This window comes from Tympanuchus pallidicinctus, unplaced genomic scaffold (assembly GCF_026119805.1).
Source record: "Tympanuchus pallidicinctus isolate F22 unplaced genomic scaffold, pur_lepc_1.0 scaffold3, whole genome shotgun sequence".
Classification (NCBI taxonomy): domain Eukaryota; kingdom Metazoa; phylum Chordata; class Aves; order Galliformes; family Phasianidae; genus Tympanuchus; species Tympanuchus pallidicinctus.
Genome location: NW_026294747.1, coordinates 14,852,672 through 14,870,079, shown reverse-complemented (window position 1 = coordinate 14,870,079; position 17,408 = coordinate 14,852,672). Strand labels below are relative to the sequence as shown.

The 17,408-nt window shown below is 40.9% G+C and overlaps 1 protein-coding gene across 4 annotated transcripts in view; it reads left to right on the top strand.

The window, feature by feature from the left end:
• TSPAN4 (tetraspanin 4) overlaps positions 1–17,408 on the top strand; it is a 393,745-nt gene that overhangs the window by 118,149 nt on the left and 258,188 nt on the right. For 3 of the 4 annotated variants that reach the window (XM_052692767.1, XM_052692761.1, XM_052692763.1), the window contains exon 3: positions 14,622–14,703. The exons of the other annotated variant lie outside the window; for it this stretch is intronic. The gene's annotated coding sequence lies outside the window, so the exon portion shown is untranslated. The remainder of the gene's footprint in view (positions 1–14,621; positions 14,704–17,408) is intronic. 4 annotated transcript variants of the gene reach the window in all.

The window sequence follows — 17,408 nt, the reverse complement described above, 5'->3', positions numbered from 1 at the left end:
GCACAATTTACTAGTTCTAAAAAAATGCTTATTTAGCTGACTGAGTCATTAATAATGGCTATAGTGTGACACTATGCTAGGAGTTGGGTGACCTTTGATATTGTTTGTAGAATATAAATCAGAGCTGTTGTAGGCTGTTCCTCATTTTCTGTCTGCCTTCATAATACTAAACTGATTTACACTGGTAGGATTTGCTTCTCTTAAAAGAAGAACACTGTATTTATCATTTAATAAATAAAAGCAAGCTTAATAGTGTCCAAGAGGAACTGCTATGATCACCTAAGCTTCTGCTTAGCTTGAGCTGAAAGCCATCATACAGCAGTTTGTGTGTTCAGCCCTTGATTTTGATTGAGGAGTTGAAGTGACAGAGAAAGTACCATGCACTTCATTAGTTTGTGGCAGTGGTTAATTACTCTTTGTATTAAATTATTCATCTTCAGGTTGTATTTTGCCCTGCTTTAGCTTCAGTGGATTTCAGTGTATCCTTTCTGCTATGTTAATAGCTTCTATTGCCAGGAACCGTCTGCCTATTCAGGTGCTCATTCCTGTTAAACTAGACAATTTAAAACTTCTGATAATAAGGTTTGTATGCAGGAAAGCATCTTCCATAAGGTTTCAGCAGGACTGGTGCACCTCACCTTTTTTTCTTTGGATGTTACTGTATATGCTGTCTTTCACATGTAATGGCATACCATTAAAGTTTTCTTTCAACAGGCTTCTATGCTCCTCATCAGAATTTGTGTGCTCGGTTGATAAAATTTGCTCAGAGCTGCTCTTGAGCACCTCCTTCTCTTCCCCCCTGAGCAGGCATGTTTTCCTGGAATGGGGCCTCTGGCCCTTGCCAGATGTCTCCCTCTGGCTCCAGCTGTGGCCATGAGGATGTCACTACCCTTCGTTATTTCTCGGGGCTGCTGATGATCCCACGTGGATCTGATAGTAGAGCAGTCTGTTGGAAACCAAGTCGATCAGTTAAGTGTAAACAATTTGCAGTTTTTACTCTGGTATGTTCTGATGGATTTTACCCAAAGATGACCCAGCAGCACTTTGCACAAATGCTTCTACCAGCAGAGAGACAGCAGCAGCCACAGGGCAGTAACTTCAGCACTACAGCCTATAAGAGTAGCATCTTGCTGTGGTATCAACAGAAGAAACAGGGTGTCTCAACCAGGTTTCCATCCTCTGGACCATGCTGTTCTCTAGCTCACATCCCACTCAAGCCTGTGTAAGTTGAACCACTGGGGATGTGATGTGCTTGGGACAGATGTGATAAGTACCAAGGGGGAATTTCAGCAGCACAGTGCTGAGGAGGGTGGGTTGTCTGAGATATAGTGAGCACACACAGATAACTAAAGCTGGTTTTAGCAGATGATTTGTAAGAACAAACCACCAAGTTTAGTATGGGTGTTAGCAGATGATTTCTATGCCTGCATTTATTCTTACAGAGTCATTTTGTTTTCTCATTCTTTATTGTCACAGATATGAATGAGACTATAAATGCTCTAATCTCGCTCCTTCTTAATTCAGATTTTGGAATCTTCCTTGCTTCATTAAATACCACGTTTAACTTTATTTTGAAGTGTTTTAGTCATAGCGCATTGGGGACAGAAATGGTGCACTTAGTTCTGCTGAGTGGATGTAGTATAAGATTGACAGTCCCTGTCAGTGTGTAATTGCAGAGTAATAGCGTGTAGTATGTCATTATGGCAGCTCAATAGCACGAGTTTTGCAACTGTGCACTAGTCCAGTCTTCCATTTCTTGTTAATCTACCTTGCATAGTTTCTCCCCGATCTCCTGTAGTAGAGAATTGGTAGCTTGTAAAAAATAATATTAATAATAATAAAATTTTTAAAAAATGTATATATACGTATAATTATATACACATATATGTGACATATTCAGTTTCTGGCAAAAAAAAACCACCAACAAAACAGATGTATAATTCAAACACTATGGGACTATGGGAAAGAACTGATACAAAATTGGAATCCAGCAGTAGGCCAAAAGGAGTGAGATGTGTATGAAAAGCTTTATGTTGTCAAATGAGCAGCCTTCTCTGCATATCTACCAGGAGATGCGATAGTATTATGTCTATCCAGAGTTAATTAGAGTTGCTGAGCTTTACTAACCATATAACAAAGCCAAGACAGGGATCATATTCATGGATTGGAAAATGAGAGCGTTCTATGAATGGATTATTGCTGAGTAGAGAGTCTGTCGACCAGTAGTTTAATACTTCATATCCTGCATCGAATGCTTTATGCTGAGCTGGCTGACTTGAAGGCATGTATCAGCCGGTGTGCGAAGGCGGCCGTGCATCCAGGCCAATTGTAGAAACAGCTCCATCACTTGGAGTTGTATCAGAGCCCATTAATGTTTTTTTCCTTGTAAGAGAGCCTGACAGTGTTGTGCTGAATGCTGATCCAGGCACCTTACTAGAGCTGTATGTTTTTGAACCCCACAGCTGACACTGTCCTGCTTGTGCAGGCATAAATTAGTTGCTGATTGTGTTTGTGTGCCTGGAGAAGAATAAAGATCAGTTAAGTCTGCAGCTACAACATCCTTGTTGTTGGATACCAGTGGGATAACCAGCCTATGTGCATTGTGGGTTTGGGTCCATGGCCGTCACTCACAGCTACTGTTAAGTTTCATCTTCCAGTCATTCTGATCTTATTGCATTTATGTGGTAAAAAAAATTGCAGTGATGTGCTGCCTTCTGTTTGGTCATAATTCTCAAACCAGAAAAACAAGGAGCAGAATTGAGGGATTGGAGCAATGTTTTTTCAAGACTCATTTTACTATTTGCTTTTACTTTATGTTTCCTAATGGATACATTCCTTTTCTTTAGGATTCTTTGACTGTATCTCAGCTTTCAAATATACTTCTGCTCCTTTAGGTTGGCTTAGCAGAAGAAAACTCTGGGTTAAAATCCATGCAAAAAATAGCTGTAATCCTTCCTTGGAACCTGTTTTGTTGCAACATGTTGTTTTAAGATGTTTTTTTAATTCCATTTATGAATTAGATGTGCCAGTAGAAACGTGCAGGGCAAGGAGTGTTGCCTTAGGTGTGTGAGAGTCCACAGGGAAGATTACCCTCATGACTGGGGCTCAGCTCTTCCTGTGTTCTGCTGCATGTCGTTCTCATACAGCTGTGTGTTTTGATTACCTGTGCCATGGGTTACTAGTGAGAATAGAAAGAAATCTGCATCTCTAATCAGTGAAGTGTTTCAATATAGATCTAATCACTCTTGAAGTATTAAAAATCTTGTCACGTAGAGTAACATAAAACAGAATGTGTTTTTTTCTGTGATGGCGTAGGGAGAAAGCTTTATTCTTGTGTGGAACTGGGCAGAGGAGGTACAAATATCCCCATCTGGCTGGAGTCACATGAAGGTGACACTAGACTTCCCAGTGTGAAAGAAAACGACAAGCACAGAACTGCTTTCTCTGTGGCAGACTTGTGAACAACAGCTGTAGCACCAGTGAAGGGACCCTGAGGAGATGAGAGCCCACAGCTGGGAGTTTCAGACAGATCCTCTGGGGTATTTGTCCTCATGCTGTAAAAGTGTGGCTTTCACCACATTTGATTCTGATGTACCATTTGCTTCTGCTTCCTTCTTCCTGTTTTGTTCTCAACTGTTAGAAAAGTAGATGCTGGTGGAGCTCAGTAAGTCCTTTACTTAGAGCAGACCCAGTCTGTTGTTGATGCTGCAGCCTCAGAGCTGCCAGGGATGCTTTTAGGCAGAAGCAGCATGTCTCTCAAGTCCAACATAGTATGACTGAGTGTGCTTCTATGTGAGAGCATTAGGGAGTTGTCAAGAGGTGTCTCTCTCACTTAAGAAACCATGGCCAACTAGAGTAGTCAGAGTAGTTGCACAGGGAGGGCATAATTGGAGCTGCTATTGCTTTGTATTCCCTAGAAGTAGTGGGGATGCAACAGAGACAGCAGAAAACAGTATAGAATCACAAGGTTGGAAACGGCCTATAAGATCGTCTAGTCCAACCGTCTCCTCATCACCATTGCCACCACAAGCACTAAACCACATCACGCAGCACGTCATCCAGACACCTCTTGAACACTGCTCTTGAAACCAGGCTCTTCTCTCCTTGTCTGCCTATGTATCTGAATCTCATCTGGGGAAGGGATTATGAGCAAGCTCGATGGTATGAGGTATGAGCATACCTCAAGTCAGGTATAGATGGAATGCCACCCATCCAGGAGGAGGGGAAATGTACAGTCTGTGACTTCTCCAGGACCTGGGTGTGCTCCTCTGGCCCAGCTGTGCTAGAAAGTAGGGAACCAACTCAGGCCAACAATTGAACTGGTTTATACCAACTCTGATGATTTTTTTTTTCCTTAAGACAAGTAAGCAGTTTTTACAAAAATAGCTTTTCAAGCACCAGCATCCTGATAGCATCCTGAGAGGGTTTGCAGTGAGAAGCTGGGAGGTGTGAAACTTCTAAAGAGACACGGAAACATGAGAAGAATGTCAGCGGTGGCCTCAGATTCATAATTGTCTGCCCTTTGCTCAGGGCTTGTCAAACAGCAATGGGTGAATTAAATATTTGTGTGTTTACAGTTCACAGAAGAAAAGTGAATTATAAATAACAAACACGTGGATAGCACTGCAAACTCATCAGCCTACTTCAAAAGAGTGGCAAGATCCTAATAATGCTTTTGTTTAAAAGGGCTCAGATACTAATTCACCCCTAGAATTGAGCTAAGTATTTATCATTAGTACCATACTGCCAGATTTAGTACTGTGAAAATAATGCAAACAGTCATCTGTAATGCAAATGTTGACATCTGATTAATAGAAAAAATAACACGAGCAATTAATCCACAGGGGAATAGATCATTATAAATGTAAATTAGATCATCAAAGGATAAGCCACAGGATAAGCAGAAATAAAACTACCCTAAAACATGATTAATTATTGAAATTCCAGTTAAAAGAAAAAAAAAAGCTTCTTTAACAATAGAGTCCTTGGAATTTGTGCCATGTGATTCATCAAAATTCTGGACAAGGTTATTTTTTAATCCTAAAATTGATTAGCTTCATTATAAATACAATAGGACATTTATTCCACTCATGATGGTGTTCTCCCTTAGGGACAGAGTACAGTCATAGCACTGAGCTGACTCAGTTCTGATTTATGCACGTGCATTTTTTTCTATGGTATGTAGTTGCTTGGGTAAGTCATGAGATAGATCTGCATACATTTTTCAGGAAGGAGGACAGATTTCACATTAATACATATGACCTTAATCAATCCAAGACTGAATGTTGGAGGTCTTGCTGGTCAGGGCATAAAGTTGTGTCAGAAATGAGTTTCTCTTCTTGCCTCTCAGGAAAAAAAAATAAAATCAGGTGACCTTGGGCAGATAATTTCATCTCTCTGTGCTTGGTTTAGGTTCGTGCTCATCTTGGTTCAGGATGCTTCAGTTTAATGGTGTGTAACGTGGCATTATTTAATAGATACTTTTTGCAAGAAGTGCTAGGAACCTCCCGTGTAAATTCCTGGCCACTTTTTAAGAGCTTAAACAGAGAAGTTGTTTTTTTTTCCCTAACAAAATAGGGCTTACTGATCACCAATTACTGTTAAATACTTGAGTGAATTCATATTTTAAAGGTAAATGAGCAACACATTAAAGGCTGAGTTCATAATTCACATCTTTCTGAGGTATAGTTTTGCATCTCAAAAATATTGGAGACCTGCTTAGAACTTTGACATTTATTTTCTCCTTTCTATCAAAATCAGTTTTGGGAATTAATTCAGTAATTTCAGTGCATTTCATCTGGTATCACGGTATTGCGCATAACCCCGTACAGAACTGGCCTTGTACAAAACCACATGTAATTGATATAGAATTGCTCAGGTTGGAAAAGACCTTAAAGGTCATCAAGTCCAACCACAACCTAACCATGCTAAATATAATATATATTTAGGGTATATAATATTATGATAGAATGCAACACTTCACTCCTGTTATAATAAGTAGTTGGGTTGTCACCTCACTTGAACTTCTTCATGTTGCTTAGCACCTTATGTTTAATTTCTGCTCTGTTAGAGACATTTCCCTGTTTTGAATGGGGTTCGGCCTTGACAGCAAAGTTGAGGTAAGTGTAAAAGATGGGCTTTGTGAAATCCATGCAGCTGTTAGCAAGCTCTGAATGATGTCTGGTTCCATGCAGGGATGAGCCTCTCAGCCATGGCTTGAAGTTGTTTCTGCAAAATGTTTGCCTTCACTATGAGCCATGTTGTGGTAGTTTTTCTTCTTCCAGAGTATTATTTCTACCTTGGCAGGCTTACCTTTTGCCAGTTGCACTAGAGTGCTGGTGCTTGTGGTGCAAAATTCTGTAACTGAGAACTCAGGCCACCTGGTGGTAAATGTTTCTGTTTCTTCATGACATCAAATGGCCTTGAGGCATTTCTTATAGGAATTGTATTAGGCACCTCTGTGCATCTGAAACTTCAACAGATGGATTTAAACACTGTAAAAGCATATGAAGAAAACTCAGGAAATTAGAAACAAATGCCTGCCAGGAAATGAACACTTTTGCATCCTTATACCGTCATTATCTCTTAATAACCAGTCTTTCTGGCCTTCTTCCTATGTACAGCACTACTGTATGGGGGAAAAAAAAAATTAACTAACCTTTTCTCTTGTGCATGCGAACTGTTGGTGGTACAAGCAACTCACTTATGTTACTGCAAACTTCCAAGTTTAAGTAGCAGCATTTTCTGTCTTTAATGGAGATTGTTCCACTTGGTCGTCTTCAGCCTGAGGGAAGGATAAGTGCAGTGCCTATCCTAAGGACCTGGTACCATAAACAGAAAAGCTAGAATGTGCTTTTTTTTTTTTTTCCTGTGTTCTCTTTGGGCTGTAAACAGAGCCCTGAAGTGAGAAAGGCAACAGAGAAGAAATGAATCTTGGTAAATGGTATTAAAAACTAGCAGGGAGGGAGATATATGAATGCAGGAAACATAGGGCTGTTAAGTGAGGGAGCAGGCTGTGAACCCAATTTATGCCAGTGGCATGAGGAATGAAATGAGAAAGGTGGCACTCAGTAGATTCCCTTGGCTCCTCATAAATTTGAAAGTGGCTGCCTTTCCTTTTTTAGCAGCTTGTAAAATGCAACCCTGGGACTGTTAGAAGATACGCTGGTGAAGGTGATAGAAATGAGAGAAAAAATTTCCTCATCCTGGCCTTCATTTCCCAGATCTGTAATAATTTGTCAATCAATTAACTGGAGGTCGCATATATCTGTAGTCTGTTAAAGAATTACACTTCCACAGAGTGTGTTGTTCAACTTGTCCACGCTTTCAGAAGCACACTTAGTGTGACAATATTCTGCATGCACAATGTCAAAGAAAGGGATTTTAATTTTTCAGCACCCTCGCTGCTCTGTGCAGATTAATACTTATTCGTTGTATATTCCTGTATTTTAAGTAGGAGCATAAAGAAATTGATGTATAAAGCAAACATTTGGAGAGCAATTCCCAGAAATCATTTCAATTAAGAGGAGAAAAGGCATGTGTTTGATGTTCTGGTTGTGGATCATTTGTCTGAAGTCTGGTGGGCCAATGAATGGTGGTTCTGGATCCTCATCAGGATCCTATTCCTTTCCCCCTACTATCTTGTGCTTCCTCTCTCTGGGGACTGCACTGATGCTGTGATTGAATCAGACCATGGACCCTTGGGGCCTGAAACACCTTTAGCTTTGGAACCAGCACATGTGCAATGAGGGCTGGCCCTGTGCTCCCAGACTGTGAGCACGAAGTGCTAACGAGGTGCTACCAGTGAGATGTGAGGAGCTGCTTTGCAAAGTGAACTGTATGAATTGTGTTTTAAGCTTTGGCGGTCCTTCCCTGCTTCATCCCTCTGTTGACATGCAGCCCTCTAAATGCTGAGGCTTGGACTCATTTGTCATTGATTTCTCAGGTCACCCAGGAGAGCTCTTGCAGCTTTGTGCTGTTGTGTGCTGTAGTTCATCCCTGTTAGGGGGTGATAGGAGGACCAGCATCGCATGCGGATTTGTTCCACTTGTATATAAGTGAAGTTTGTGTCTTTTTGATCTACTTACAAATTCTTTTCAGTGCCTGGGTATGAGAAGACACACTTGGTCTTTTTGTGGTGATCTCCACATGGCCAATGCCTCATTTGAAATAGGCTGTTTTATATATTTATTTTTACAAATTCATTGTGGTTCTTAAGAGTGGCTGTTCTGTTTCATGGCAATCTGAGCACCAGCAAGATCAGGTCTCAACTTTTCCTAGTTGTCTGTTCCTCAGACGAGGTAGCTTTTTTCAAAAGGGTGCTTTTAAAAGGTGTCTGACTACACAAACCTCTCAGACACAGGAAGGGTAGGAGAAATCTGGTTGAGGACCAGAGTCGGACTATACTTGAAATTTGAATGTGAAACTTGGATTAAGAGCAATGCTATGGAGTTTTTGGCATGAACCTGAGGTGCCCTGTGGTCACGGCTTGGTTTAAGATAGGTGCTTACACTGCCTTTCTTCCTCCTGCCTTGTGTGTAAGTCATTTATTTGTGTGTGCATAAGAGTAAGTGTGTGCATGAGTGAAGGTAATCAACCCCCATGGGGGTGGGCTCAGTACTTTGACTATAATTGTGATAATCCTAGTAATAATGCCGGGGGGGGGGAGATGGGAATTATCTTACTGATTTACAAAATAAACTATCTTAATGTTGGCAACTCATGGCAGACTGATCAACCTCACTTCACTGACACCACAGCTTTCTGAAAACAAAAGCTTTTCACTGTCTAGGGAGTTGTCTGCTGAACTTTGAATGGTTTTGTGACAAGATGCTGTACTATTCAGCAGGTAATTGGCCTGTGTATAACCCAGAATGTTCCTATTAGAGTATGTAGGTGAATGATAGTTAGTACTAATTAGGTAATGGCTTCAATTTACCTAGATAATAGGGGAAAGGTAAATTAGTAATACAACCTGTGGGATAGAGTTTTTGGAGACTTATTTTGTGACAAAGAAGATATTGTGAAATATTGCTACATAGCACCTCCAATGAAAGGAGTCATCTTGCAATATGCATGGCTCCATCTTAATTTGTAATGAAAGCTCTTTATCCTTGTGCAGGGTTAAAAGGTAGATTAGAGTTGAAACTGGGTGAGAGTGTTTTGCAGTTTCACAGCACTTCAGTCTCAAGTTTTGGTTACGTTGTTCCAGAGCTGGACTTGAACATGGGCAGCCAGGCCCCCAGGAGGTGGAGAGATGTTGCAGAGCCCCTGATGAACCCAGGTTAAACACAGACGTATCAAAGACTTTTGTGCACGCATAGAGCTACGGCCTATTCACCTGGTATTGCCAATTGCAGGATGCCCAGGACACTTTCTGGTGTTGGGGTAATCAAATTTGAGACTTGACTTGTTTTCCTCACAATCTACAGCTTGAACCTGATGTTATCTAATCTCAGTTATCAGGGTATCTTGGTTCTTCTTGGCAGGGATTGCTTTGCTTTTCTTCTATTTTCTGTCCCTCTTTTTTTTCTTTTTCCTTCTTGAAATTCAAGCTTGTTGCTACAGAACTTAATGTGAATGACAAAACTTTTTTGTTTTTATTCACCCATAAATCGTCACAAGAAATGGAGTCTCCAATAAAATAACGTAGGTTTTTGGCCATGTAGTATTATGCTATAAATGACGTAAGTTGTGCCTTCCACATTTTTCCTCTGTTATTCTCACCTGTTATCTGTTCCTGCTTACTGAGGTCTGATGCCAGGCACTGGGGTGGGATTCACCTGCCTTGTCTTGTTATTTTAATGTCTTCTAAGCATCAGATAAGACTATAAAACCTCAAGTGTTCCTTAGATAAATTACTTGCTCCATGTAAGCAAAAGATTGATTTGACTTGACATTTTATAATCTTTCTTGTTTTCACTCACTGAAGCTTAAAATGTATTGCAGAAGACCCCTGTCATTTTTCTGATGACTGCTGGGTCACTGCAGACAGGAGTAATATCCTCACCTCCTTGCAGTCTTGTTTCTGTGACCTTCAGGAGTCTGATGTAAGGATTTGTTTTCCTCAGAACTGTTCTGGCTTCTGGACAGTTTAAACATATCTGTTACTAAATTACATATGATGAGGAAATAAGAAAAGGTAAAACGTGGTTTTATTCTCTGGAATTCCTGGGTGAATTCTTATCAATCAAGACTGTCCTGTTCTCCATGCTGCTGCACCTCTGACTGAGCTGCCGGGATGTATTATTTGTGTAATGAATCTACTAGCCTCAGCTTTATTCTTACTTAGTTGTGAACAGCCTCTGTGCAGTTTTGATGTAAGTCATTCCTATGCAAAGCTAATAGGCAGTACAAGGGAAAAGATGTAAGTGGCCATGTTAGATCTGGGAGCCTATGAAGCCTGTTCCTGCCTTTTTTTTAATGAAATAGTAGACTGCAGGATCCTGGTACTGTCAGCAGTTGATGTATTTTTGCTGAGGGAGAGAAAGAAAACTCAGTCACTTTCTCTTTCTGGTCTGGTGTTCCAGGAGATGCAGAGGAATGTGATCCCTGAGGATCCCTGCAGATAGTCGGGAAAGGATATATGTGAAAGTGAAAGTCAGCTACAGGATTCTGTGCCTGAAGGAATTCCAGATTCAACTGACTTTTCATACTGCAGGCTTTAAGCTGTCTTATGGTACTAGGTGCAGTATATGTTGCTGCTTTCAGGCATAAGACAGCACCGTGCTCAAAGAATACTTAGCAGCAGGAATGTCAGTGGACAGTCAGGTTCTTGAATCAAAATGTGTTTTTTGGTGGTCTCTTTTTCCACAGAAGTGTCAGAATTGATTATTCTTTATTGATGGCAGAAGTATTTTGTCAATAGATCTCCCCTTGAAATGAAAACAATCCAATTAATATCACCGAACGGAAATCTTTCACAAACTGGAAAATGTACCTAGTTTAAATCCTCTTGAAAAATAGAGCTTTCAGTGTGCCAATACCTTTTTAAATATAAATACATTGTTTTATGACAAGCTCTTCTCTAGGTAGGGAGTCTCACTTGTCGGGGAAGGCTGGAGGGTCATGGTTGTCTGGCTGCTGTGTTAGATGTGTGTGTGTGTGTGTGTGTGTGTGTGTGTGTGTGTGTGTGTGTAAATGCTGCAGTCATGCTACCTAATCCCTCTGCTTCAAACCACACTCCTGGGTGGAAACTGCCTGCAGGATGAAGCTGCTTGTTCATGCTTCCATCCAGGAGCTGCTCCAGCTGCAAAGGCAAGGGCTGTGGTTTGCATTGCTCCTGGTCAGGTAATTCCTAATCCAGGTTTGGAGCATATACCACTCCTTTTTTGTTGGTTTTATTTTTGCCTAGTGGTCTCAATCAGTTAGAGCAGACTTGCTTTTACTTCTAGGTTCAGCCAAGGCTCAGCCTTTGGGAGCAGGGCAAAGTGGCTTTATGCCAGAGACATCTTCCCTCCCAGGAGGCACCCAGTTCCCTGTTAGTTGCATTTAGGGTTTGGTGGAAATGTCATTCGTATCATTTGTGTTATAACTTGTGTTTAAAAACTTTCAAATCATTTAGCCGAATATTTTCAGCATTTTCTGCCTTTTAGGAGGAGAAGCAGAATTTAAATACAGAATTTAAACATTGTTTTGCTTTTGCTGCTGGTAAAGCTGAATACATAATTGTAAGTTCAGAGGCTTTTTGTTGAAATGAACTTCTATAGCAGCGGTTAGAGAAGTCACTGTGTAATTGATGTCAAGTAAGCCTGAAGTTGTGTGTGCTTTTAGCTTATTATCTATGATAATGTGAGCTACTCTAAGTGAATGGTCAACAGCCATAGCAATGGGCTAGCAGAGCAAGCAATTGTAGCAAGATGTAGTTGATGATAGTAAAGAGATCCTTCACTTAACATTCAAGAGCTAAAAATCCCAAAAGTTTGAAGAACTTTATGGTTAATATTTAGATGCTGAAAGTATGGTTTAAAAAATGTTCAGCAAAATAGATGCTGATGTTCCCTATTAAGTCTGGTGTTCTGGCAGGCATGAAAAAATAAGTTCATAAAACAAATGATTAAAAGAATGTAGAGGGGAAGAAGCCATTTCAGTGGTGGACTTACTGTTATGATTCATTAGGTGGGCAGCAGAGCTTCTCCTTGGCTTCAGACAGGAGTTCAGAATTTATTCTAAGCTATCAGCCCAGTCAGTTGTATCTTTGTATGTAGATTGCTGTACTAAAACACAACAGGGATTTACAACAGAGGAATTACAATTGTGTTGGTCTCTATGAGCCAAGGAAATTCAGTAGAGAGATTTATATTCTGCCAGATCAAGTGATAAACAGGGCACAAAATCATTTTTCTTGGAACAGAAACAAAGCAGAAACTTTGGATAAGTATGTTGTGGAGAAAGTTATTCCAAGTTTAATGTTACTCAGTGTTTTTTTCCCAGTGATGTTCTTTTCTTGGCTGTAGAATTCTCCCAGTGTGCTCTCCTGTTTGTGCCTCACTTTTGCAAAATCTTCTGCTGAGAGCAGCTGGAAAATCAGACTTCAGACGCATTTTCCAGCTGTGAATATTCTACTCCTTTACAGTGGATGCATCTTAGATTGAAGAGGCTGTTGAAGGAACGCAGAGTTTGAATATTGCATGGCCTTAAGCTCTGAGCTTGATGCAGTAATGCTATTTTTTAAATAACAGAAGTGTCCAAAAGTGGGTAAAGACCCATCAGCGCAACCAATGGTTCATAATCTCCTTTCCTCTTTTAGGACTGCTTCTTATCTGAAAGCTGTTATAATACTGTACTTGAATTGTGTAATCTATGCAGTAGATAATCTTTCCTTCTCGGTACTCATCCATAACTAACAATGTGCTTAAATAGGAAGGAATGGCCCTATTTCTTCTGTCTGTCTAGCCTAATTAATCCATCTCATTTTTTCAGTAATTAAAATGTACAGATCTTCTTTTTCTTACCCCTGAAGTAGAGGATAGGAGTGCTGAGCATCTGTGTTTGTTCTTGTAGAATCTGTTTGGTTGAATAAAACACCCTCTGGTGCCATCCTCTTCAGCTGAAACAGGTGTTTGAAGTTCACCCTTTTCAGTGACTTTGAAATGGAGGCAAGGGAAGCCTGCGGGGAAAATGAGTGTCAAAGGCCTTGTAGGCCTTCTGGTGAAGTTAAATCACTTTCTGATCTTACTCTTTTTAGTCACTTATTAGGTCCTTTAGCATCTTGTCTCTGTGGATTAGTCTGAACTCTTAATCACCCAATCTGGATGTTTCCTATTACCCCCAGTGGACTAATCCCAGCTTAAATAATAACTGGCATCATTGCATTGATATCAAACCTCATGTTATTCTGTTTGTAACGTTCTCCACTTAAATTTTCCCTTCAAAGCATTCCAGCCAGTCTGCAACTGGGGTGTCAGGAGCTAAGGAGCCTGGGTGACAGCACCTAATATGTCTCTTGTTTTCAGATTTTCTGGGTTCTTGGAGTAAGGGAAGCATCACCAAGCTGCCTCCTTACTAAAGCCTGCTGGTATTCACAGATTTTCCACATCAGAATGGGATCTAACATCTGCACCTGCTGAGTGTCTAGAGGGTTTTGAGAAGACTGTTTGTGGTGTTTGGAAATGTTGTGGGTTTGTACATGAAAAGAAACTGAGGATGTGATTTTATCGTGGTGAAGTGAAGAAGCTGAATCTCATTACAGAGTATCGTGAGGGCAATGGCTTGACCTGGGATGGAGGTTTTGTTTTTCTACACCATTGGGACTGAAACACTGGATAAATCGTTCATCATATGTATGTTTGAGTAGTGGATTTATGAGCTACACCTGCACTGATGGCTCACTTTGCATTGGCTGCTTATGGAAGTATTTCTAGCCTCCAGCTTTCCTGCAGTTAGTTTGGCATTGAGTCTTGATGTCAGGTGTCTTCTCACCCCACAGTGCTACATGCATTCACCTCTCTCTTCTGCACAGCATGCTCCCACTAATGAAAACATTTTGATTTTAGGAAGCTGATTTTTTTTTTCATTAGATTAACTTGACGAAGTTACTTTCTTATACTTTCACTACTTCAGACTTTTTTTCCCTGAAATAGTGGATTACATATTCTGTATGTGTAAAATTCATGTACTTGTCTTTTTTGAGTCTCAAACCCATAACTTGCTCATATCTCATCCAGTGTTTAATGTGATTCAGACTATGCAGAGAAGTAATAATGTCTGCTTTAATTAAGTGCTTGAACGTGTTTCTGAGTGGAGATGTTCTGTGTGGGACGTTCAGAAGAGCCTGTGGTTGAAAGGAGCTCAAGTCCCATTGAACGTGAAGAGCTTTCTCCCATTGGCATGAGAACACGATGCTCTGCTGCCATTGCTGTCAGCAGTTGTAGACACTTTGCCTGAATGAAACTAAGGGTTTCATCCACCATCACATTAGTCATGGTAATGAAATTTTAGCCCTTGCTGGGATTTATTTTTTCTATCAGGTTTAAATGCAAGGATGTAGGCCAGCTAGTGAGGGTCTGTTTCGGGCTTGGCCTTTTTCATCCTTCCCGAGAGACATGGTTGGAGGAAACTGTTTTCCTTGCATTTTGCAGAAGACACATGTGGCTTCTGACACATAGGCTCCTGTTTTGCAGATCGCTTCTTTGCCCGCTACACAGAGGCCATCAAGTCAACAGGGATACTGCTGGGAACTCTGAACTCCTATTCTTGCATCAGGTATGTGGATGGCTGCTATTGATTTATTGATCTGTAATGAAGTTCTGAGCAGTTAATTGCATTTTGACTTCAGGCTTTCAGCACATGACTATTCAAAGAACGGAAAAGACCGATTTCCAGCAGCCTATATGTGATGTAATGGATTGGGCTGATGGCAGGGCTTTTGCTTACTGCTGTACAAGATGGACTGGTGTGTGTACTGTTTTCTTTTTTCTTTTGAAGTGGGATGGACTGCAAAAGTATTGTGCTGAGTCTTTTGGGTGAGGGGAACAGTGAACACTGCCCCGTCCTTGGACGTGTTCAAGGCCAGGTTGGACGGGGTCCTGGGCAACCTGATCTGAATGTGTACGTTTGGTGGCCCTGCTAGGCAGGGGGGTTGGAACTACATGATCCTTGAGGTCCCTTCCAACCCAGGTGATTCTGTGATTCTGTGATTCTGTGATTATCCCAGGTTCTTCTCCTCATAGTACTACTGGTGAACTAACCAAAGTTCTAGTGATGCAGGTGCCGTTTACTGAGAGCAACTCTGTTCTTTCCAAGCCGTATCAATTTTCCTTTTGTGGTGAAGGCTGATATATTATGAAACTTCACTGTTTGTTTTTTTTTCTTTTGTTGTTGTTGTTTTTTTTTAAAGTAATCCTGTGTACTGAAGTCATGCATGAAATCTGTCCATCTTCATTCTTCTCCACTCCCTCCTCCCAAGATGCATCTTTTTAAAAATAATCTCTGTACTTAAAGAAGGAAAAAAACCCAAACATTCCAGTCCGTCCAATCCAGTTATAAAAATGGTGTTGGTGTTGATAAACATGCTGTAGTATAAGAAGCACAAACAAACAGATGGGGAACAAAAAGTACTGCAGCCTTATAGCACTGTCCTTAAACGTAAGGTCGATCACCCAGCAACAAGTTCCTAAAACATCCATTTAGGATAATCTCACAGATTATCAGATCCTGAAATGGGGGAATACACTGAATTTCAATGTTGACCCTCAGAAAAGCAGTCACTGCAGCACTGTGAGTGCTCTAACTGAGAATTGTAGGCACATGTTTAAATCAGCATGGGTTCGTGGACTTCTGCAGCTCATGCTCACTGAGGAGCTGACCAAGGCCTGTGGTGTGACAGGGAACTGGAGCCCTGCACCTGATGTTAACAAGGCTATCTTTTGACTCAGGTATTCTCATACTGGTGTCTATCAGGAGTGTTTGTGTTACTTGATTTTCATTGACAGAGCTCTTTGAGCTCTCACTATGTGGCTCTTTGGGAGAAAAGGTATTTTCTTTGCTTCTATTTATCTATGACTTCTGTATTAGTTTGAACTGGAATTAAGGCTCTTAAGGTCCGTGTTATATAGTTACTCTGTGACAGTTGTATCAACTATTTCTTCATGCTTTGTGTTGTCTGTGAAGGAGTACATTGCTGCAGTTGTCACAGTAGCTCAGGAGGGCTATTTTGTTTGTATAGGCTGCGCAGATAGGTAAGGCAGGTTAATTCTGGAGAGTGGCCATGGGATTGATTTGCTTTTTTGAATTACTGTGTTAGCACTTGAGAAACTTTTCTTTCAGTTCCCAAAATGAATTATAGATCTAAGTCAAAGGGGTGCAGCAAATAGAAAACAGGCTTTCAGTGGCTGAACTGACCCAAGCCTCTGCACTGCCACTGACAATTCTGTTGTTTTTAAATGATTGCATATTTAAGTCAAGCGGAGCTTTCAGTAGGCGAGGACTGGAGAAGAGTAGGAGGCTTCTTTGTATGCTTTGTTACTAAAATCATTTAGGGTCACTGTTTAATTCAGAGGATACAGCTTTTAGGAACTTAAGGCTGCTTTCACTGCTTTGTCCTTAGCACTGTACACAGCACTGCTCTGTAATACCACAGGGAAAGAAAATGTGTTTCTCTGCAGAGAGTTTTTGTTATGAGTCTTCAGGCTGTAGACAAATTCTTTTACTGTCTTCTAGGGAATCAGAAGGTGCTGTGGGCACCTGTTCAGCCTGATGGTGAATGTAATTGATTGTGGATATAGTATTTGTAGTTTGTATCGTATGAAATAAATGTGAACTTCCAAAGTAACATGCAATTGTTGAAATCACATGGTCTGCATTTAGCCAAGATGCCATTCTGGTCAGGAGAGCCCACACACAAGTGCAGGAAATTGGCATGCTGACATCTTTCTATCCCTCTCTGCCCCTGAGGCAAATATCTGCCCTTGTCCTTGCAATGCTTGCACACAGGCAAGGAGCACAGATGACAAGCTGTCAGGTTGTAGACTATCTGATGGATCTAAAATGATCCTATGACCATCAGAAAGCATTTTGCCCACGTGCCTGATGTTAGGAATGAAGTCATTGTGGAGGGGAGTAATGCTTTGTTCTCCCCACTGGCTTTTGGTTTTTGTCAGCTTTTCTTTCTTCATGGCTCACTGCTGACAAGGAGACTGGTTTGCCATGCTAAATACCTTGGGACTGACAGGATGGAGAAAGTTTGCAGGCTCTTTTGACAGCTGTAATCAATAAGAAGTGAAAATCTCACTTGAGAAGCCCTTTTCCAGCTATAAATGGCAACAGAAGTCGTGAAGGTGAAATCTTGATTTTAGACTATAATGTAAAAACAGCATCAGAAATCTGAGCCCAAGGAAAAGATTTGCAAACCAAGAGCTCCTCTGTGCTCATCTGTGTGCACCTCAGTCAAGGAGTGAACCACACCTGAT